The sequence below is a fragment of the Aegilops tauschii genome, chromosome 7 (assembly GCF_002575655.3).
Source record: "Aegilops tauschii subsp. strangulata cultivar AL8/78 chromosome 7, Aet v6.0, whole genome shotgun sequence".
Taxonomy (NCBI): domain Eukaryota; kingdom Viridiplantae; phylum Streptophyta; class Magnoliopsida; order Poales; family Poaceae; genus Aegilops; species Aegilops tauschii.
The window spans coordinates 232247761-232272654 of NC_053041.3; the positions used below are offsets into that span (position 1 = coordinate 232247761).

Below are 24894 nucleotides of genomic sequence, written 5' to 3' on the forward strand. Positions count from 1 at the left end.
AATAGGAGCCCGGGCCACTCGAGGGATAGAGTGTAATAAGTTTGACCTGTTTAAGCAAGATTCTTTAAAAAACATTTTTTAACAAAATCAAAAAATATATGACCTAAAACATTTTTTTCAAAAATATGACCCGGTCTCCATTATTATCAACACTCGCATCATAGTCATCGCCCTAGCATGCAACAACGGTCGCCGTGTTTTGACGCAACTTGGGAAGGCACATGGTGGCTTCGACAATGGCATTTGGGGGAGGGGCGTGAGGGGCAACCTGCTTCACGGGGTGATAGACATCCACGACTGAGATCCAGAAGTAGACAAAGGGAGCAAGGTAGGAGCGAAAGGTGGTGCATTCGAGGAAAATAATTAGTGACTCATAGCCGCTGAGGATAAGGAAGAGAAGAAAAAAGGAGAAGCAGTGTGCGGGGCCTCTGCGGTCGACGCGCGACGTGTTTTCAGGTGGCCGAGTACAAACATTTCCCTATAAGCAAAGTCTATGCGCCAAGGAATACCCTATTTGGCGCAGGAAAGCTTCTAGAAGTTTAGAGGGGCCGGCGAGTTTGGGGCTTGAACTCACACGGCGCCTCGCCGACCTCTTTTGGCCTCTCTCTCTCTCTCTGCCACGAAGTTTAACCATAGGGTTAGGAGGGTTTAGGCGGGTCAATATAGCGGGCACCGTGCAACCCGATGGGTCAGACGGGTCGACCCGGTCTGATACAGGGAGTAAATACTGTACAAAGTAAATTGTTAATTCGTGTTCAGATCTCATTTATATTTGGTAGGCAATCTTCAATCGTTTTGGGCATACGACGTGCGAACATGTACGTGATCACCTAGTGCACCCATGCATGTGATCACCTAGCACTAATCACCTAGTGCACACATGTACGTGATCCCTATATCTTCTATTTCTAAATAATTACAACCCACTACCTATTTTTTCTTACAATACAACCATGCCACATAAGCAAGTCAAGTCATCAATCCCATTTTTGCATTACACTATGCATGCAATGGTGCCACATCAAAAATTCATGCATGTTAATTATTCACAATTTATACTTTGCACTAGATTTTGTATTGATAATGTGTTGGGCGATTGTAGCATATCTATGTAGTTGACGCTTCACATTTTCTTTGAAATGATATTATTTTAACTGAAATTCAATTTTAATACACCTTGTATGTTTTCAGATTACATTTTCCTTCCATTAGTTGTAGATGTTTTTGTAGCAACTATTTATGCATTTGTTTTCGCAAGATTTCCCGCATCAACGCGCGGGGCATCATTTAGTATCTAAAATGAGCAGGTCGCCCCAAGGTGTGGCATTTTTGCTTAGACTTTATTCCTTTACATAAACAGAGTCAATGGATCAGACAAAATTAGCGGGTAGACGAAATTAGATATGTGAAAAGATTATATCCTGTCATTTTACTGGAAAGTATAAACAGAGCTGTAAGAGTGAAATCACTATATTTTGGGTCGGCCTCATGTACCCAACGGATCTGCGAGGCCGCAATTTTGATGAAATGGGCCGACCCATGGCCTTACCTATTGATCATGGGACCACAGGGCCATGTCCAAGGCCAGATCCAGGTCAGCCCATTCCCATCTAGAAGTTTGTGTGTTGCTTATGAGTATTTTTTCAAGCAAAGGGCTTGTGTTGCTGGACTGGTAGAACAGGAGCCCCCGCCGACTTGACCGATAGAGTGCAAGATTTTTAGAAAATAATATTTTAAAAAGTTCTGAAAATATATGACCTAAATCATAATCTTCAAAAATATGACCCGGCCTCCATTATTATCAACCGGCTTTGCAGCCTTTGCAACAACACAACGCCCGCATCATCGTCGTCACCCTAGCATGCATCAACGGTCGCCGTGTTTTAACGCAACTTGGGAAGGCCCATGATGGCTTCAACAACAGCGTTTGGGGGAGTGCCTGAGGGGCAGCCTGCTTCACAGGAAGATAGACATCCACGGGTGAGATCCAGAAGTAGATAAAGGGAGCGAGGTAGGAGAGAAAGGCGTCACACTCGAGGAAACTAAAGAGAGGCTCATAGCGGCTCAGTATAAGGAGGAGAAAAAAGGAGAGGCGGTGTGCAGGGCCCTGGGACGCGTGGCGTCCATGGGAGGTGGTCGACGCGCGATGTGTTTTTATGTGGCCGGATGCAAGCATTTCCCTCTAAGCAAAGTCGGTGCGCAAGTTTGGCACGGGAAAGCTTCTAGACGTTTTCTGTGTGGTTTTTATTTTTTATTTTCTGCATTTTTTATACGGTTTGTTTTGTTTTGTTCAGGTTTTTCGTCTTTATTTTCTTTCTGTCCTTCTCCACCTTTCTCTTTTTTCTTTTTTATCCGTTCGTTTTTTCTTTTTCCGTCTTTGTCATTTTACATTTTACATTTTTTTTCTAAAAATGTCATGAATATTTTTCAAATTCGCAAACAGGTGAGCTTTTTTTAGATTCATGAATTTTTTTCCAAATTCATGAACAATTTTCAAATATTTGGACAATTTTTCTCAAATTTGCATACTTTTTAAAATTCATGGATTTTCTTAATCAAATTTTGAACTTCTTCAAATCTGTGGACATTTGTTTCTCAAATCCATGATTTTTTTTTTTAAAAATATGTTTTTCTAATCTATAGAATACCAGGGAGTAAGTTTTTCCCCAAAATCACTACTAGTTTGTCCGAATAGCAGTGAGGGAGCAGATCTGTCCAGCGGGCGAGCCTCAAACCCTATACGGCACTTGGTTTGTCCGAACTAGCATATCCGTTCAATGAGAGAGCCCAAACCCTATATGGCGCGGGTGTGTTTGGTAGCATTCCCAACCTAGCATGGTTGTTCACTGGTAGAAAATGGGCCTTTAGTCCCGGTTCGCAAAGGCCTTTAGTCCCGGCTGTGCAACCGGGACTAAATATGCGCGACTAAAGACCCCCCCCCCTTTAGTCGCGCCTCTTACGAACCGCGACTAAAGGCTTTAGTCCCGGTTCTCGTGGCTAACCGCGACTAAAGGCCCGTCCACGTGGGCGCCAGGGGTCCGTCGGGGCGGAGGACCTTTAGTCCCGGTTCTCGTGGCTAACCGGGACTAAAGGCCTCCTCCGCAGGTTTAGGGTTTTAGCCCCCCTAAACCTGGTTTTTTTGTGAATTTTTTTATTTTTTTTTTATTTTCAAATTTCTGAATTATTTTAACCTCTAATCTCTAATCACCATCCCTCATCACTGCTCAATTTATCCTCTAATCTCTAATCACCCTCATCATTCCAAATCATCTAACTTCCCGGACGGTCACCCATCCTCTCACTACTCCAGCCTGAGCACGCTTAACTTCCGGGTTCTATTCTCCCTCGTTTCCAAGTCTGCACTTGTTGTTTTCCTGACAATAGTAGGATGTCAATTCTATTAACCCTCAGGAATTTAGCTTGAGCATGAAGTGACACATTTCACTGTTTGAGTTTGAAACTATTGTTTTAAAAAACAATAATTATTTAGTAACACTAATATTTCTGGAATAATTAGTTTGACCATTGTTTGACCACAGTTTGACCAGATTTGACCAAAATTTAAAAAAAACTGAAATAATTATTTAGTAACACTAATATTCTAGAATAATTAGTTTGACCATTGTTTGACCACAGTTTGACCACAATTTGAAATTTTTTGCCTCTCCAGATCTTAAAAGCCCCATATCTTTTTTCTGTTAGGTTTTTGAGGATTTTGAAAATGTTTAACGAAGTTCCCCTGGTTAAATTCGGATGTAACTTTTCGAGTAGATGATTTTTCATATAAAAAACTTTTTCATCCGAGTTCGTATGCAAAAGTTATGCCCATTTTAAGAAATTCCAGAGAGATTTTGCAAATAAAGTCGAAATTCATATTTGTTAATTTTCCCAACAACTAGACCACATATCACATGAGAAACTTATTTTATTTTATTTTTTTGACATTTCCATCATTTTCTTTTGGTTTTTCTAAAACTGAAAAGGCGGTCCGGGGGGGGGGGTAGAGTTTGATGGGCCCTTTAGTACCGGTTGGTCTGGCCAACCGCGACTAAAGGACTAACCTTTAGTCCCGGTTGGTCTGGCCAACCGCGACTAAAGGACTAACCTTTAGTCCCGGTTGGTCTGGCCAACCGCGACTAAAGGCCTTCGGGCCAGCCTGAGGACCTTTAGTCCCGGTTGGCCAGGCCAACCGGGACTAAAGCCCCTCCCGTCCGCCAGCTGTCGACCGAGCGCGCTGGGCCCAGATAGTTGGTCGCGGGTCTCCTCCCGAACCGCGACTAAAGACCCCTTTGGTCGTGGTTCGATTATTTTGGGGACTAATGGGGGCGTATGGAAGCCTCTTTTTCTACTAGTGGTTCTTCTCTGAAACATGTTGAGCGTAGACATGTTGAGTACATGCATTTGCTATTGTTTGACAGCGGCGTATGTGTTGAGACATATTCTATTTAGCAGCTTGCATCTTTTTAGACATGTTGGTCAGCACTATAGCAACCAGTATTTTCAAATAATTGAACAAAAATTTAAACCAATTTTCAAATAAGTGAACAAAAATCTACACAAATTTTGAAAGCTTGATCTTTTTAAGAGCTTAAACAAAATTTAAAAAAAAATGGCAAATCATTTTTCCTGGAAATCCAAACATATTTTGAAAATTCAATCAAAATTTGAAATTCTAATTCATTTTTGAAAATCTAAACATTTTTTGAAAACCTTCATTTTTTTGAAAATTTTACAAATTTTGAAAATCTGGGGAAAATAATCAAATTTTGAAGAAATTTTGAAACTTTGCACATTTTTTGGTATTCTGAACATTTTATGTTTCTTTCGGAAATTCTAAACATTTTTTATAACACATTATCGCTTGCTTCGCTATGCATGCAGACCAGCGAACGACTGCTCGAGTGTTCTCTCTTCATGCATGCTATGAGGGTATTTGGGTTGAGCTCGTGCATGCTGAGGAGGCCCCGTGCAAACTACTTTTGGGTCGAGGAGGAAACTTTTGAGCTCATCTCCATGCACTCTACCAAACACACCCGCACCATATAAGCGCCAATTACAATTCATTCTACAAATTGTCGCAACCCCCCCCCCATCCGCTCTGGCCAGCCCATTCACTTCCCATCTGCTCCTTTCCGGCCCATTCACTTCTTTTCGTTTTAAGCTCCAAATCGTTTTAAGCTCCAAAAACCAGCGAACGGCTGCTGAGGTGTTCTCTCTTCATGCATGCTACGAGGGTATTTGGGTTGAGCTCGTGCATGCTGAGGAGGCCCCGTGTAGGCTATTTTTGGGTCGAGGAGGAAACTTTTGAACTCATCTCCATGCACTCTACCAAACACACCCGCGCCATATAAGCGCCAATTACAATTCATTCTACAAACTAGCGCACCCCCATCCGCTCTGGGCCAGCCCATCCGCTTTTTTCTGGCCCATTGCATGCTACAAGGGTATTTGGTCTGAACTCGTGCGTGCTAAGAAGGCCCCGTGACGGCTACTTTTGGGTCGAGGAGGAAGTGCATTTCCATGCACTCTACCAAACATACTGGCGCCAAATAGTTTATTCTACAAACTGGCGCACCCCCGCCCCCCTCCCATCCGCTCTGGGCAGCCCATTCACTTCCCATCCGCTCCTTCCGGACCCATTCACTTCTTTCCGTTTTAAGCTCCAAAAACGAGCGCTGGACTGGACATGATTCGAACTAGGCAACTCTCGATTTTAGTGCCAAACGGATAACCAAGTGGGACACCCGACCTCTTGTGCCTAGATTACATTTTTTTTGATATGCAATGCTAGAAAACGCAACAGTTTTTGTTTGGTTTTTTATTTAAAAAAAAAGGGTTTTTGTTTGGCCAATTTTTCTTATTTTTTTCGTTTTTCTCTTTCTATTTCTTTTTTCCTTTTTATTTTTCTTTGTTTTAAAATTCATAATTTTGTTTTAAATTGATGAACCTTTTTTCGAATTTATGAGTCACGGGTTCTCTTAATCAGCGGCTCGGAGGGTTTGTGCGCTGCTTATTTTTTTGGGCAAAAGAGCGTGTGTTGCTGGACCGGTAGAATAGGAGCCCCGGCCCTCTCGACTGATAGTGTAAGTTTGACATGTTTAAGCACACGGCGTCTAGGTATCCCGCTTATTGTGAGTTCTATCGAAATCACTAATTAAGGATACTTTTTTACAAAAATCACTCCCATTTTCCTAGGTTGCGACAAGTGTCATACTACATATGTGTCACTTGTCGTAACTTGAGATTTTTTTTCATAGATTTGTTTATCTAAAATGTTTAATTTCTTAAATCATGCGCCTAAATCACATACGTTATTCATTGTTGGATTTCTCACGCCGAGATCTTCGAAACTAGATTCCATGTTATTAGTTTTAATGAAAAAAATCACAAAAAACCCAAAAAACAGAAGAAAAATAAACTGAGCCGGAAGCACGATTTTTCTATACTTTTTTTTATCTATTTCCAAGAGGCATGGAAGCAAATCTATGCCTCCATGAGAAACAAATTTGTGCTTCTCACGAAAAAAAGAAACGCGTTTTCCTGTTTCTAGATGCACATATAAAATGTGCCTCCACAAGAAGCAAATTTGTGTCTCCCGCGGAAGAAAAATGAGTTTTTGTTTTCTTTTTCGAGAGGCACATCGCGAAGCAAAGCTGTGCCTCCACAAAATGCAAATTTGTGCCTCTCACGAAAGAAAAAAAAGTAAGTATTTTTGTTCTTTTCCAGGAAATATAGCTCTGCCTCTTGCGGAGGCAAAAACTATGCCTCCACAAGAAGCAAATCTGTCTCTCCCGTGGAAGAAAAAAAAAGCTTTTTCCTTTCCTGGGAGACGTAGTTGTGCCTCTCGCGAAGCAAACCTGTGCCTGCATGAGAAGCAAACATGTGCCTCTCGCGGAAGAAAAAACATTTTTTTCCTTTTCCGAGAGGCCCAGTTGTGTCGTCTCACGAAGCAAACCTGTGTCTCTAGGAGAAGCAAATATGTGCCTCTGGTGGAAGAACGAAAATGCATTCTTTTTCCTTTTCTGAGGCTCTTGCGTTGCTTTTGTTGTGCGACAAGAAGTACGGTCCCTCATATACGGGGATGGACTGTCCATGCCTTCTCTGGCTGTTTCCCCCTCTTGTCCTGGGTTGGCTGAGTGTCTGGAGTGTTGGGAAACATAGCAGAAAAAAGTCATGCCTACGCACACCCAAGATCAATATGAAGATGCATAATGGGTTGGGCTCACGATCGTTACCTTCACCGAGTTGCAGCGGAAGAAGAACGTGTCGGTGTAGATCGTACTTGGAGTCCCTCGAACCGTCGATGAGCGACCCCGCGAACCGCCCATGAACTGTCCCTCGAACGGAAGACCGAAAACATGGCCTCTCTACTTGGTTGCAAGCGTGCAACCTTCACGATCCGACATCGCCTCACTATCTAGAGCTAATCGTCGCCGGAGAATTAGAGGGAGGAGATTAGAACCACACGGGCTTCTAATTATCAGGGCAAGAGGATTAGCCTGGCTCTAATTAGTCAACTAGGACCAACTAGAACTAGAACTAGAAGAACTAGAGGAGGCTCCAAAACTTGTGTGTCCAAAAGAGCAAAATCCTCAAGTATATATAGATTGGGAGGGGAGGAGTGATGCGTCTCCAACGTATCTATAATTTTTTTATTGTTTCATGCCATTATATTATGAATCTTGGATGCTTTATATGCATTTCTATGCTATTTTATATCATTTTCTCGGACTAACCTATTAACCCAGTGCCCAGTGCCAGTTTCCTGCTTTTTGCTTGTTTTGGGGGTTTCAGAAAATCAATACCAAATGAAGTCCAAACACGATGAAACTTTATATTTTTTCTAGCTCAGAAGGGACCCTAGAATGTTGGGGAGGAGGACAAAAGAGCTACGGAGAGCCACGAGCTCCCAGGGCGCACCCTGAGCTCGTGGGCCCCATGCAACTCCGATTGACCTAATTCCACCTCTATAAATTCACATATATTCCCAAACCAACAGAGAGCCACCCAAAACACTTTTTACACCGCCGCAAACTTCTGTTCTTCTGTGATCCCATTTGGAGGCCTTTTCCGGTGCCTTACCGGAGGGGGAATCGATCATGAAGTTTGTATCACGGCTGATATTTTCAATGTCCATCACCGTTGTGTCCCAAGCCACCAGAATTCCACCTTGAGTGTCACACGCCGGCAAGTAATCAAAGATGTCCAAGGACAAACTGATACATTACATCACTATGAAACGATCAATTACATCAAGTTTAGTCTCCTGTAAGCACACTATGTTAACTCTCGCCGAAGTAATAAATTGCTTGACCGCCTTCCGTTTTGCTGGGTTGTTTAACCCTCGCACGTTCCAGCAAAGTACCTTGGGGTTTTAATGCATATGTATGGTTTGCATCCCCACCTCCTCCAAGCGCGCCCTTAGGCCGCGCCCACCACCGTGCTCAAGTTCGTCCCAAGCTCGCTCCTAGGCGGCATGTCCTTCCCGAAGAGGGCTGCTATGACTCGCACATGTTGCTCCCTGAGGGGGGAGTCAAAGAGCTCCTTGAGCTCGGATATGATTCCCTATCCACTTCCAAGTCATCGGGAGCCATTCCAAGAGCTCTCATGAGAACATTCTCCGCTTGAGAGTCTTTGTTAGCGTTGATGTCGTAGCTCGCTTGGGACCTCTAGTGGTGCGCCGAGGTGTAAATGGCTCTACCTCCGGACGCAAAGCCGACGCTTGCACTTCTTTCAAAAGGGGCGGATGTCGGTGTCAAAACCGGCGGATCTCGGGTAGGGGGTCCCAAACTGTGCGTCTAAGGCGGATGGTAATAGGAGGCGGGGGACACGATGTTTACCCAGGTTCGGGCCCTCTCAATGGAGGTAATACCCTACTTCCTGCTTGATTGATCTTGATGATATGAGTATTACAAGAGTTGATCTACCACGAGATCGTAGAGGCTAAACCCTAGAAGCTAGCCTATGGTATGATTGTTGTTGTCCTACGGACTAAACCCTCTGGTTTATATAGACACCGGAGGGGGCTAGGGTTACACAGAGTCGGTTACAAGGGAGGAGATCTACATATCCGTATTGCCTAGCTTGCCTTCCACGCCAAGGAGAGTCCCATCCGGACACGGGACGAAGTCTTCAATCTTGTATCTTCATAGTCCAACAGTCCGGCCAAATGATATAGTCCGGCTGTCCGAGGACCCCCTAATCCAGGACTCCCTCAGTAGCCCCCAAACCAGGCTTCAATGACGATGAGTCCGACGCGCAGATTGTCTTCGGCATTGCAAGGCGGGTTCTTCTCCAAATTCTGAGTACCTGTCGAGTAGTGTCCGGCTTCCCATAAATGTTGCATTCTTTGGCTTCTGCGCCCAATAATGGCTATCCTCCATGTGTCAAGCGAATGCGAGAAGTCGGGGCATTTTTACACTTGCCACCCTAACCATGTAAGTAAATTTTCTATTTAAAGAGACGGGAATCCTACAACGAGTATCCATCGGAGCGCGCCCGGAAAAGTCCATCCCATCATGGCCGGCCATCGCAGCTCCTCCTCTCGCTCCCGTAGCCCAAAGCCAAGCAATTGGAAGAAGTGTTCCGTCCCCCACAGCCAATTAGTTGAGTTACAGACCCAGGGATTTCTCCCTCCAGCGTATATGGTCCCCGTTCGAGCCGGACTCGCCACCTACAACGGCGGGGAGCAAGCGGAGAGCTTTCCCAACCCATCCATGGGGGAGCGGGTATGCCTTGTCCCTTACTTATTAAGGGGACTTGGATTTCCAATTCATCCGTTCCTCCGCGGGCTCCTGGAGTTCTACGGCCTCTAGTTGCATAGCTTTACTCCCGCCTCCATATTACACATTGCTGGCTATGTCGCCCTTTGCGAGCTGTTTTTGGGCTACGAAGCTCATTTCGAGCTATGGAAGAGGCTATTCTGCCTCGTACCCCGTACACAGGAGGGGTCAATATATCAAGTGGGCGGAGCCGAGATATGGCGCATCGCCGGGACCGGATACCTGTCCGGTACTCCGAAGACTGGCCTTCGGAGTGGTTTTATATGGAGGACGTCCCCCTTTCCGGAACCTATTCGGATGTGCCTTCCTGAGTTCGACAATGCTCCCTTGAAGAAACGCCGCAGCTGGCGCCCTCGGAGCCCCCAGGAGGAAGATAACGGAGAAGTCCTTTACCTGATGGGCCGGATAAAGACGCTGGCCCAATCAGGATTGACAATAATCGAGGTTATGTCAATATGTATAATGCGGGGGGTGCAGCCACTTCAATATCGGGGTCAACCCATGTGGTACTTCAATGGCGAAGACGATGCTACCCGCTGCGGCCGTAAGGGACCGGACTCCATCGCTGCTCTAGCGAAAATATTGTCCGATTTATATAAAGGAGAGGAAGAGGAGTTCATCCGCATTAAGCCACAAGATGGATTCTCCATGTACAACCCCCCAAACTGGGTGAGCTGCTACTTCTTACTCCAAATCTTCCCGCATTCTTCGTCATAAGTATTTACCTTGCCATTTCATAGCAGGAACTGCGAAAAGCTGTGAGGGAGGTCCACAGCCCGCCTCCACAACCAGAGGACCCTGACCGGGCCCTCGACACCGGACTCGAAGAAGATTCGGACACATTTGTGGAGTTCATTGACAGGACGTTCTATCAATTAAGCTGCGACGGTGCCCTGGTGGCCATCATAGCCGATTATCCTGGACTACTCCCTGCATCGCATGTAAGTAAAACCGGAGTCCCAACTTCCGAGAAGGATCCCTTTTCCTGCACTTCACCTACCGCACACATATGGTGTCTTACAGGGAAGGCCCTCGGGACGCCATGCCGAACCCGCAGTGACTCACCAACAAGGGGCACCGAAGCCGGGTAGGCTTAAAAGGAAGGCGGTCAGGACTGAGACGCCGTCGCAGAGGTATGAGAAAGAACCTCGCTCCGTGGTTGTCATCTTTTAAAATATAATAACGTCCATGTTTCCTAGTAGGAAAAACGCTCGCCGGGCTATATCCGGAGAGGTTGCCGGCCGCGCCTCCACCAGTCGGGCTCCAGAGCCGGACTTAGGGGCAGACGCTAACATGGGGCCAACACCGGATGTTCCTCCTATAGAGGATGCGGATAGGCTGTCCGCTACGAATTCCGAAGTGGAGAGCGCCATGAATCACAGGCGTCGCCGGGCCGTACTCCGCGACGCTTGTTTCCCCCAAGAGGCGTTTGATGCCTTCAACTCAGGAGACGCGTACATCCGAGCTGCTCAAAATGGTCTTGCCAGAGCCACGGACCAGTATATAAAGGATATACGGGTAAGAAAATCTAATAATTATGTATATCAGTAGCCCCTGAGACTTGAAACAGTTGGCACAACTGATTTAAGGATCATTGTTTGCATAGGTTCTTACGAAGAAGAATACCCAGTTGTCTCAGGAGCTGGAGGAGTGCAAAGCCCAGCTTCAGGCCGCAGTTGCCGCAGTGAAGGAGTCCAAGAAGGCCCCATCTGGTAACACTTGTTTCCATTACAAAGAATGTCATGTACAAGGTAGTATGCGGCATGCGTGCAAATCTAACAATAGATTCTGCAGATGACTCCGGAGTGAATCCGGAGGTCGTGCGAGGGGATGAGCAACATGCTAAACGACAGCTAAAGGCTGGTGAGCACGTGCTTACACGGGTTAGGCGGGAGAAAAACGATCTCCAAGACGCCAATACCCGGCTGGGCGTTGAATTGAAAGATGTTCGAGCCCAGCTTGCTGACTCCGTAAAGGAGAATAAGAGGCTTCGACGCGGCATTTTCAGTAAGTGCTTGAATGAACTTTTAAAGAGTTCGGCGAAGAAACCGACTGACAGAGTTATATCTGTAGGTATGCTGACGGGTCGTCCCGCCGAGGAAATGCCCGGGTCTGTAGGTGATCTTCTGCCAGAGCTCTCCCAACTGCACGAACAAGTTCGGCAGGTGATGCAGGGCATTGCCCAAGCCTTGTGGCCATCCGCCTCCCTGCCAGGAGAAATGGGGGAGCTTGTAAAGAAGCTCAAGGGAGCGCGGCGGCGCTTCTGATTATGGAAGATATCAGCCTGCCGACAAGGTGCAAGGGAAGCCTGGGCCACGGTGAAGACGCGATATACCAAGGCTGACCCGAACCACATGGTCGAGGTCGGACCTGTGGGGTCTGATGGGAAAGAGATCCCCGTCAGTTTGGTGTATGACCAGGTAGAATTAGCTGCAAAGTATTCCCAATAGGATTGTAGGCTAGACAGCCTGTTGGATGGTATAGAAGAAGAATTTAGTCAGTCTATGTGACCGTGTACTTCAAGTGACATGTATTGTCTCTAGCCGGATTGTAAATCATTTGTCATGGCGGACCTTTTTGCTTCGACCTCCGCACCCGACAGTCCGGAGTGTATCCGAATACCCGCTTAGTTATGTGAAAACCGGGGTATGCGTGGAAACCAGGCGTAGGGGTCATAAGTGCTTGAACAGACAAGTACCCAACCAGCTATGTTATATTACATGGATAGTAAGAAACATCTTCCAGGGAGAATAGTTCCGTTAAGGGTTCCTTTCCCTGGGTACGCATGCATTAATGTGCATGTCCGAACTGCGAAAAGAGACGTAGGATATAAACATCTGGGGGCATGTAGTACAATAAATAAAAATCGTATTTTGTTCACCGACCGAATATTCCCTTAAGAACGCTAGCTTTCGGCTTCACCCAGTCTGAGGTACACATCCGGCTGACCCGGCAGTAACAATCGCAGAGGTGCTCCCCTTATGCCCTAGCTGAATTAACGGGAACGTAGGGCATAAACACAAGACCCAGGCAACCCAGCTTGGCCAAAACTTAAGTCATATCGATGCATATAATGCCGAAAAAAGGTACATGTGAAAAGTAACACATGTGTGGGGCCTAGAGCCCGGGACGTAGCTATATTAAGCTTCTGTATAAGAAGCCCCCAGGTATCATGAGCGCGGCTGGCGTGTCAAGATTGTGTAGTCAAGACACATTTTAGCCTTTTAAGGCCTTGAAGAAAAAAGGGAAGAAAGAAAGAAAGAAAAGACAGATAACGAATATATAAAAAAATTGATAGAGGTAAGGAGACGAACATAGAGTCCGGCACTAGGCGTAGAACCTTCGGAGTGTGGCTGCGTTCCATGGGTTTGGTTCGAGTCGATTGTCCGATGCATCCCGCAGACGGTACGCTCCACCGGTCAGAACTTGGTCAATAACGAAGGGACCTTCCCATTTGGGCTTGAGCTTGTTCCTTTTCTTCTCCGGTAGGCGTAGAACGAGTTCGGCAATGTTATAAGTTTTGGCCCGTACTTCTCTGCTTTGATACCTTCAAGCCTGTTGCTGATAGAATGCGGGACAGGCTTTTGCCACGTCACGCTCCTCCTCCAGGGCGTCCAAACTGTCCTGCCGATCAAGCTCGGCTTCTTTCTCTTCATACATGCGCACTCTAGGTGGGTCATGAATTATGTCGCAGGGCAGTACCGCCTCTGCGCCGTATACCATAAAAAACGATGTGTATCCGGTAGTGCGATTCGGCGTGGTCCGCAGCCCCCATAGTACGGAGTCGAGCTCCTCTACCCAGTGCGTATCAGATTCCTTCAAGGATCGCACCAATCTAGGTTTAATGCCGCTCATGATAAGACCATTTGCTCACTCGACTTGACCGTTAGTTTGCGGGTGATAGACAGAAGCATAATCGAGCTTGATGCCCATGTTGCCGCACCAAAGTTTTACCTCGTCGGTTGTAAAGTTCGAGCCGTTATCGGTGATGATGCTGTGGGGAACGCCATAACGGTGTACAACCCCGGATATGAAGTCTATCACTGGTCCGGATTCGGCCTTTTTAACTGGTTTGGCTTCTATCCATTTGGTGAATTTGTCCACCATGACCAATAGGTATTTTTTCTTATGGCTTCCCCCTTTAAGGGGTCTGACCATATCAAACCCCCAGACCGCAAAGGGCCAAGTGATGGGGATTGTTTGGAGAGCGGTAGGTGGCATATGGCTTTGGTTTGCGAAAAGCTGGCAACCGACGCAATGTTGAACGAGGTCCTGTGCGTCTGCTCGGGCTGTCGGCCAATAAAAACATGTACGGAAGGCCTTGCTTACAAGGGCCCGAGCTGCGGCGTGGTGGCCGCTGAGTCCAGCATGAATTTCTGCCAAAAGTTGCCGTCCTTCCTCTTCGGAGATGCACCTTTGAAGGACTCCGGTAGCGCTTTTCTTATAAAGCTCTCCCTCGTGGACCTTGTAGGCTTTAGACCGTCGCACAATGCAACGTGCCTCGTTTGGGTCCTCAGGTAGTTCCTGCCTAGTTAGGTAAGCCAAGAAGGGTTCTGTCCACGGGGCGATGACGGCCATAATCACGTGGGCCGAAGGTGTTATTTCGGTGGCAGAGCCTCCGATTACGTCAGAGTGTTCGGTGTCTGGTGTTGTGACCGGGTCCGGACTATTGTTACCGGTCTCTCCTTCCCATACCACGGATGGCTTAAACAGCCTTTCCAAGAAGATATTAGGCGGGACAGGGTCGCGCTTAGCGCCGATGCGGGCGAGGATATCCGCCGCCTGGTTGTTTTCCCGGACCACATGGTGGAATTCGAGCCCCTCGAATCGAGCTGACATTTTGAGGACGGCGTTGTGATAAGCCGCCATTTTTGGATCCTTGGCATCGAAGTCTCCATTTATTTGAGATATTGCGAGGTTCGAGTCCCCACGCACCTCCAGGCGTTGAATGCCCATGGAAACTGCCATCCGGAGACCATGTAACAGGGCCTCATATTCTGCTGCGTTGTTGGAGTCTGTGTATAATATTTGGAGTACGTATTGGACTGTATCTCCGGTGGGGGATGTCAGGACGACGCCAGCCCCCAGACCAGCCAGCATTTTAGAGCCGTCAAAGTGCATGATCCAATTGGAGTACGCGTCGTACTCTTTAGGGAGTTCGGCTTCTGTCCATTCGGCGACGAAATCAGCCAGTACTTGTGGCTTAATGGCTCGCCGTGGTTTGTATATTATGTCGAACGGGAGGAGCTCAATAGCCCATTTAGCAATCCGGCCCGTGGCCTCACGGTTTTTTATTATGTCGTTGAGTGGTACTTCAGAGGGCACTGTAATTGAACACTCTTGAAAGTAGTGTCGTAGTTTCCGCGATGCCATGAAGATCGCGTATGCTATATTTTGATAATGTGGGTACCGTGATTTGCATGGAGTGAGGACAATGGATACATAGTATACCGGCTTTTGAAGCGGGAACTTATGTCCGTCCGTCTCTCGTTCGACGATGAGCACTGCGCTTACAACTTGGTCTGTTGCCGCTATATATAACATCATTGGTTCACCGACATTTGGCGCGGCCAAGATTGGGTTTGTGGCCAAAACGGCTTTTATTTCCTCTAATCCGGCCGTGGCCGCACCTGTCCACTCGAAGTGTTCGGTGCGTCGAAGAAGGCGATAAAGAGGCAATGCCTTTTCTCCTAATCGGGAGATGAAGCGGCTTAAGGCAGCCACGCATCCAGTTAGTTTCTGGATTTGCTTGAGGTCTGTTGGGATGGCCAACTGTGACAGAGCTCGGATTTTAGCCGGATTTGCTTCGATTCCTCTGTTGGAGACAATGAAGCCTAAGAGCTTTCCGGCGGGCACGCCGAAGACGCATTTTTCCGGATTGAGCCTAATGTCGTTTGTTTGGAGATTGTCGAACGTGAGCCTCAAGTCGTCTATTAAGGATTCGACGTGTCTGGTTTTAATGACCACATCGTCTATGTATGCCTCCACTGTTTTGCCGATCTGTGTCTCCAAGCATGTCTGAATCATGCGTTGATAGGTTGCACCGGCGTTTTTGAGCCCGAAAGGCATGGTGTTAAAACAGAAGGGGCCGTATGGAGTGTTAAATGCCGTTGCGGCTTGATCGGACTCCGCCATCTTAATTTGATGGTATCCGGAGTATGCGTCGAGGAAACACAATGAGTCATGTCCTGCGGTAGCGTCGATAATTTGATCGATGCGAGGGAGGGGGAAGGGATCCTTGGGGCAAGCCTTGTTAAGGTCCTTGAAGTCGACACATAGGCGCCAGGATTTGTCCTTCTTTGGTACCATCACCAGGTTTGCTAGCCAGTCCGGATGTTTTATTTCTCGAATGAATCCGGCCTCAAGTAACTTGGCTAGCTCCTCTCCCATGGCTTGTCGCTTAGGCTCAGAGAAGCGCCGAAGAGTATGCTTGACCGGCTTGAATCCCTTTAGAATGTTAAGGCTATGCTCGCCAGCCTGCGTGGGATTCCTGGCATGTCTGAAGGATGCCAGGCGAAGATGTCCCAATTCGCGCGCAAGAACTCCCGTAGCGCGGCGTCTACTGTGGGGTTTAACTGTACCCTGATGGATGTTGTTTTTGTAGGGTCCGTTGGATGGACTTGGAATTTGACTATTTCATCCGCTGGTTTAAAAGAGGTGGACTTGGATCTTTTGTCGAGTATCACGTCGTCCCTGTCCACTATGGAGCATACCACAGTTAATTCTTCGTCCGCGAGGGCTTCAGATAACGCCTCGAGGGCCAGTGCGGCTGTTTTATTTTCGGCGCGGAGTGCTATGTCCGGATCACTAGCTAGAGTGATGATTCCATTGGGCCCGGGCATTTTGAGCTTCATGTACCCGTAATGGGGTATAGCTTGGAAGATCGTGAATGCCTCCCGCCCTAGAAGGGCGTGGTATCCGCTATTGAACGGGGCCACTTGGAATGTGATTTCTTCGGACCTATAATTCTCCGGCGTGCCGAATACCACATCTAGTGTGATTTTCCCAGCGCATCGTGCCTCCCGACTAGGGATGATTCCTCTGAAGGTCGTGTTGCTTTGCTCAATGCGGCTTTTGTCTATTTTCATTTTTCGAAGAGTCTCCTCATAGATGAGGTTTAATCTGCTGCCGCCGTCCATGAGCACTTTAGTAAGCCGGAAGCCGTCCACAATTGGACTAAGGACCAAGGCGGCTGGTGCTCGGGCTGTTCGGAATTTATGTTCATCACTGGCATTGAAGGTGATAGCCATATCACTCCATGGATTTATTGCTGCCACGTGGTAGACTTCGGCAAGGCTGCGGAGTGCTCGCTTACGCCTATTATTTGAGGCGAAGGTCTCGAAGACTGTCAATACTGTATTGCTGTTTTCCGCGGGATGGTGCTCTGCGGTATTGTTGATGAGGAGATCATCACCGCTCTTGGCCACCTGCCGGAGTACCCAACATGCTCTAAGGCTGTGTGTTGGCATGGTATCCGCCGTACTGTGAATTTTGCATGTCCGATTAAGCCATCCCTCCAATACGGTTCCGCGCCCTATAGTGGGCCTTTGTTTCTTTGTAATTGGATTGGGTGACTTACGAGAGTACACCCTTTTAGTTCAGACGGGGGGTTTTGTGAGAGCCGGAGGATCCCAGAATTTTGTTTGGGTTTTCCAGGCGCTTTCCATCGCACAGTACTTCCGTACTATGGCCGCCAAGTCAACGAAGTGTGCTATGTCACGGCGACTTATGGCGTTGAGGATTCCCCTGTCCGTGCAATTTTTGCAAAAGAATGAAATTGCGTCTTCCTCGCGACAGTCCTTAACCTTGCTCATTACAAGGAGGAATCTGGCCCAATAGTGGTGTACTGTCTCTTGGGGCTCTTGTCTAATGTGGGAAAGATCATTTATATCTGGGTGGGTGGGTGGATTTAGGTCCGAACCCTGACCCGATCTGAGACCCAGGGGCGGAGGAGTTTCCGAGCTTGGCAGTTCGGGCTCCGGGATGTTGCCCAATAGGTCTGGCCCGCTGCCTGATTCTAGGTTCAAGGCTTGGGCCATGTCCTCCCGTAGACAGGTATCCGGCTCGGAGAGCTCGGGAATCCGGACATAGTTTGTCCTCAAGATAGAGGAAGAATCGCTGCATTGCTCCTCCACCACCGCTATCCGATGGGTGACCGGCGGGGAGTTAATCTCCCTTTGGTCGGGTTTAAGCCCGATCTGATCATAGTCCGTGGCGACTCCCAAGGCGGTGATGCGATCCAAGAGCTCATTCAAGGAAGAGAGCTCCATTGGATCCAACTGCTCGGCGAATTCTGAGCCGAATTAGAGGCTGTTTTCGATGACCCGAGAAGTCATCGTCGGCGCAACGGCCGAACGGGCGGTCATGACGAAACCGCATAGCCGGAGAGTTTGGCCTACAGCCAGGGCTCCCCCAGAGGTGATGTTGTCCTTGACAACGAGACGAGCCATCCAGCCTTATGATGACGGCACAGTGGAACTCTCAATGAAAGCACAAATGTCGGTGTCAAAACCGGCGGATCTCGGGTAGGGGGTCCCGAACTGTGCGTCTAAGGCGGATGGTAACAGGAGGCGGGGGACACGATGTTTACCCAGGTTCGGGCCCTCTCGATGGAGGTAATACCCTACTTCCTGCTTGATTGATCTTGATGATATGAGTATTACAAGAGTTGATCTACCACGAGATCGTAGAGGCTAAACCCTAGAAGCTAGCCTATGGTATGATTGTTGTTGTCCTACGGACTAAACCCTCCGGTTTATATAGACGCCGGAGGGGGCTAGGGTTACACAGAGTCGGTTACAAGGGAGGAGATCTACATATCCGTATTGCCAAGCTTGCCTTCCACGCCAAGGAGAGTCCCATCCGGACACGGGACGAAGTCTTCAATCTTGTATCTTCATAGTCCAACAGTCCGGCCAAAGGATATAGTACAGCTGTCCGAGGACCCCCTAATCCAGGACTCCCTCAGCGGAGCAATCTTGTTCACCAATTGGGAGCGGAACCACTTTTGAGCTTCTCATATGCTTCCGCTTCCTGAGCAGTCATACCACCATTGCATGTTGCTTGGACGATGTGCATGTCGCTCTGTATGTCTAGAATCAACTCGTTCGCCTCCAACTACTACCGACGCGCCACGGGTACCCCTGCTTCTATGTCCTCTGAAGCGGCAGGGCGTATCTCCTCAATGATTGGCGCCATCATCACCCTCCGGCCTGTCTCCACATTAACCTCCGTGCCGCTAATCAAATCAGTCCTAGTGGGGGTAGCTCGCCACGCATCCCACCGTTGGCATCTGTTGCAGTTATGATTCCACTCGCCTCAGGGCTTCCCCCAGTTGGGACGTCCTGGACCGCGTTATCCACAGCTCGCAATTGGTCCTCTAGTGTGTCCCCACAGTGCCTAGCCACCACTGGCAGCGCAACCAAAACCACCACAGGATCCGTATCTTGTTCGACTGCAGCCTCCATGTCCCCGAAGCGATCAACTCGCCCTCTAGTCTGACCGGGACGTCCGCCACCACCACACTTGCAGCTGGCACGCCTGTGATGTCTAGTATGCAACCTTCTTCTTGTAGAATCGTGTTGGGCCTCCAAGCGCAGAGTTTTGTAGGACAGTAGCAAATTTCCCTCAAGTGGATGACCTAAGGTTTATCAATCCGTGGGAGGCGTAGGATGAAGATGGTCTCTCTCAAACAACCCTTCAACCAAATAACAAAGAGTCTCTTGTGTCCCCAACACACCCAATGCAATGGTAAATTGTATAGGTGCACTAGTTCGACAATGAGATGGTGATACACGCGTAATATGGATAGCAGATATAGGTTTTTGTAATATGAAAATATAAAAACAACAAGATAACTCGTAACAAAAGTAAGCAAAAACGGTATTGCAATGCTTGGAAACAAGGCCTAGGGTTCATACTTTCACTAGTGCAAGTTCTCTCAACAATGACAACATAATTAGATCATATGGAAATCCCTCAACGTGCAACAAAAGTCACTCCGAAGTTCCTATTGTGGAGAACATAAGATGAAATTGCTTGTAGGGTACGAAACCACCTCAAAGTTATTCTTTCGGATCAATCCATTGAGCTATTCCTAGAAGTGTCACAACCAGCCCTAGAGTTCGTAGTTAAATAACACCACATGATACACATCAATCAACCCTAATGTCACCTAGATACTCCAATGTCACCACAAGTATCGGTGGGTCAATTATACGATATGCATCAAACAACTTCAGATTCATAATATTCAATCCCACACAAAGAACCTCAAAGAGTGCCCCAAGATTTCTACCGGAGAAACAAGGACGAAAACGTGCATCAACCCCTATGCATAGATTACCCCAATGTCACCTCGGGAATCAGCGAGTTGAGTGCCAAAACTGAAAAATATGCCCTAGAGGCAATAATAAAGTTGTTATTTATATTTCCTTATATCATGATAAATGTTTATTATTCATGCTAGAATTGTATTAACCAGAAACCTAGTATGCGTCTACTTGACTAGATCATTAATCAAAGATGGTTAAGTTTCCTGACCATAGACATGTGTTGTCATTTGATGAACGAGATCACATCATTAGGAGCATGATGTGATGGACAAGACCCATCCGTTAGCTTAGCATGTTGACCGTTCAGTTGTATTGCTATTACTTTCTTCATGACTTATACATATTCCTCTGACTATGAGATTATGCAACTCCCGAATACCGGAGGAACACCTTGCGTGCTATCAAACTTCACAATGTAACTGGGTGATTATAAAGATGCTCTACAGGTGTCTCCAAAGGTGTTTGTTGGGTTGGCTTAGATCGAGATTAGGATTTGTCTCTCCGAGTATCAGAGAGGTATCTCTGGGCCCTCTCGGTAATACACATCACTATAAGCCTTGCAAGCAATGTGACTAATGAATTAGTTGCGGGATGATGTATTACAGAACGAGTAAAGAGACTTGCCGGTAACGAGATTGAACTAGGTATGATGATACCGACGATCGAATCTCGGGCAAGTAACATATCGATGACAAAGGGAATGACGTATGTTGTTATGCGGTTTGACCGATAAAGATCTTTGTAGAATATGTAGGAACCAATATGAGCATCCAGGTTCCACTATGGGTTATTGACCGGAGATGTGTCTCGGTCATGTCTACATAGTTCTCGAACCCGTAGGGTCCGCACGCTTAATGTTCGATGACGATTTGTATTATGAGTTATGCGATTTGATGACCGAAGTTTGTTCGGAGTCTCGGATGAGATCACGGACATGACGAGGAGTCTCGAAATGGTCCAGAGGTAAAGATTCATATATTGGAAGGCTATATTCGGACATCGGAATGGTTCCGAGTGATTCGGGTATTTTTCGGAGTACTAGAGAGTTACGGGAATTCGCCCAGGGAAGTTAATGTGCCTTATTGGGCTTTAGTGGAGAGAGGGAAGAAGGGCCACGAGGTGGCGCGCGCCTCCCCCCTGCCCAAACGGAATTGGACAAGGGGTGGGGGCGCGCCCCCCCTTCCTTCTCCCTCTCCCTCCTTTCCTTCTTTCCCACTCCGAAAAGGAAAGGGAATCCTACTAGGACTTGGGAGTCCTAGTAGGACTCCCTACACTTGGCGCGCCCCTAGGAGGGCCGGCCTCTCTCCCTCCCTCCTTTATATACGTGGGCGGGGGGCACCCCAAAGGCACTCCAAGATTTGTCTTAGCCGTGCGCGGTGCCCTCCTCCACAGTTACACACCTCGGTCATATCATCGTAGTGCTTAGGCGAAGCCCTGCGCCGGTAACTTCATCATCACCGTCACCACGCCATCGTGCTGACGGAACTCTCCCTCATCCTCAACTGGATCAAGAGCTCGAGGGACGGCATCGTGCTGAACACGGAGGTGCCGTACGTTCGGTACTTGGATCGGTTGGATCGTGAAGACGTTCGACTACATCAACCGCGTTACTAAACGCTTCCGCTTTCGGTCTACGAGGGTACGTGGACACACTCTCCCGTCTCATTGCTTTGCATCTCCTAGATAGATCTTGCGTGATCGTAGGAATTTTTTTGAAATACTGCATTCCCCAACAGTGGCATCCGAGCCAGGTCTATGCGTAGATGTTATATGCACGAGTAGAACACAATGAGTTGTGGGCGATAATAGTCATACTGCTTACCACCAACGTCTTACTTTGATTCGGCGGTATTGTTGGATGAAGCGGCCCGGACCGACATTGCATGACCGCGTTCATGAGACTGGTTCCACCGACGTGCTTCGCACACAGGTGTCTGGCGGGTGTCTGTTTCTCCAACTGTAGTTGAATCAAGTTTGACTACGGCCGGTCCTTGTTGAAGGTTAAAACAACACACTTGAGGAAAAATCATTGTGGTTTTGATGCGTAGGTAAGAACGGTTCTTGCTAGAAGCCCGTAGCAGCCATTTAAAACTTGCAACAACAAAGTAGAGGACATCTAACTTGTTTTTGCAGGGCATGTTGTGATGTGATATGGTCAAGACGTGATGAGATATAAATTGTTGTATGAGATGATCATGTTTTGTAAAAGTTATCGGCAACTGGCAGGAGCCTTATGGTTGTCGCTTTATTGTATGAAATGCAATCGCCATGTAACTGCTTTACTTTATCACTAAGCGGTAGCGATAGTCGTGGAAGCAATATTTGGCGAGACGACAACGACGCTACGATGGAGATCAAGGTGTCAAGCCGTTGATGATTGAGATCATGACGGTGCTTTGGAGATGGAGATCAAAGGCACAAGATGATGATGGCCATGTCATGTCACATATTTTGATTGCATGTGATGTTTATCCTTTATGCATCTTATTTTGCTTAGTACGGCGATAGCATTATAAGATGATCCCTCACTAAATTTCAAGGTATAAGTGTTCTCCCTGAGTATGCACGGCTGCCACAGCTCATCGTGCCGAGACACCACGTGATGATCGGGTGTGTTAAGCTCTACGTTCACATACAATGGGTGCAAGCCAGTTTTGCACATGTAGAATACTCGGGTTAAACTTGACGAGCCTAGCATATGCAGATATGGCCTCGGAACACTGATACCGAAAGGTCGAACGTGAATCATATAGTAGATATGATCAACATAGTGATGTTCAGTTGTGACCTCGATGCTGATATACGCAATGTGCACGATCAAGATACACCCAAAGGTGATTGAACATCTGGATAAGCTGCGTAGACATTGCCTCTGGGCTAAAAACTCTGACGACGGGATCAAAAATAACTCTCTTGCGGCCTGGGAGCTGGTCTGCCGCCCAAAACGCTGCGGAGGCCTTGGTGTTATTGATCTTAAAACACAGAATGCAGCCCTCCGCCTAAAGTATCTTTTCAAATTCTATAATCATGAAGATGTTCCCTGGGTGGAGCTTGTTTGGGATGCCTACTACAGAAACAAGATATCGCATGCATCTGAGGCGGTTGGTTCTTTCTGGTGGAGAGATGTGATGCAACTCAGTGGGATATTCCGAGGGATCACTAAAGTCACCCCGGGGAATGGCTCTAGTGCTCTGTTCTGGAAAGATGCTTGGTTTGATAGTACTCAAGGCTCCCCGCTAATGGATATATACCCACGAGCCTTTTCATTTTGTTTGAATGAGGACGATTCCATTGCTAAGGTTCTTGCTGCAACTGACCCATCCACGATTTTTAGTCTACCTCTCTCGACCCAGGCGAGAGAAGAAATCAAAGAGATCCAGGAGGGGTTGCCGCAAAATCGATTGGCCGTCGATAACAGCGATGTCTGGGAATGCTTGCTCGGGCATTTTTCGTCCAAGAAGTTCTATAATCACTGCTACAAACAGGTGGTGGCAGACGAGGTGTTTGGATGGCTCTGGAAAGCTAAAAGCCCGATCAAATTCAAGATGTTTGGATGGCTACTCCTAGTTGATCGCCTGAATACCAGGAATATGCTCAAACGCAGACACTTTGTTGTCATGGGGGGCAACTATGCATGCATGTTCTGTCAAAACCCTCCAGAGGAAACGGTGGAACATCTGTTCTTCAACTGCCCCTTTAGCCAACGCTGCTGGGATGTGGTTGGAGTGACATGGCCGACAGCTGATAACAGACTGGCTCTTCTGCATGGAGGTAGGGGTAGTTGGAGACAACCCCTCTTCATGGATATCTTTCTCCTGGCTGCTTGGAGTCTCTGGATGGAGAGAAACAATCAACACTTTAGAGGGATTCAGCACTCTCATGGAGCATGGCTAGCTAGATTTAAGCATCTCTTGGAGCTGCTAACACATAACTGCCGGGAGGATCTTCATCCTTTCCTGTCTAATTACATTGTAAACTTGGGCCACTAAGACCGTGGATAGCTAGCATGGCCGGGGGGCCTCAAAACCCTTTTGTAATACATATGTAATTGTTCCTTTGTGAGTAATACAAAGTCAGTGGGAGCCTCTCCCACTGTCGCTCTTCCTAAAAAAAACATAGTGATGTTCACCATTGAAAACTACTCCATCTCACGTGATGATCGAACATGGTTTAGTTGATATGGATCACATGATCATTTAGATGACTAGAGGGATGTCTATCTAAGTGGGAGTTCTTAAGTAATATGATTAATTGAACTTTAATTTATCATGAACTTAGTCCTGATAGTTTTTGCATATCTATGTTGTAGATCAATAGCTTGCGATGTAGCTCCCCGTTTATTTTTGATATGTTCCTAGAGAAAAATAAGTTGAAAGATGATAGTAGCAATGATGCGGACTGGGTCCGTGATCTGAGGATTATCCTCATTGTTGCACAGAAGAATTATGTCCTTGATGCACCGCTAGGTGACGGTCCTATTGCAGGAGCAGATGCAGACGTTATGAACGTTTGGCGAGCTCGGTATGATGACTACTTGATAGTTTAGTGCGCCATGCTTTACGGCTTAGAACCGGGACTTCAAAAATGTTTTGAACGTCAAGGAGCATATAAGATGTTCCAAGAGCTGAAATTGGTATTTCAGACTCATGCCCGAGTCGAGAGGTATGAGATCTCTGACAAGTATTTTGCCTACAAGATGGAGGAGAATAGCTCAACCAGTGAGCATGTGCTCAGAATGTCCGAGTACTACAATCGCTTGAATCAAGTGGGAGTTAATC

At 47.2% G+C, this 24894-nt stretch overlaps 1 long non-coding RNA gene across 1 annotated transcript in view; it reads left to right on the forward strand.

Moving 5' to 3' along the window:
• LOC120969252 (uncharacterized) overlaps positions 1 to 5079 on the forward strand; it is a 35630-nt gene extending 30551 nt beyond the window's left edge. The window contains exon 3 of the long non-coding RNA XR_006666851.1: positions 4882 to 5079. This is a non-coding gene — a long non-coding RNA (uncharacterized lncRNA). The remainder of the gene's footprint in view (positions 1 to 4881) is intronic.
• Positions 5080 to 24894: the final 19815 nt, after the last annotated feature.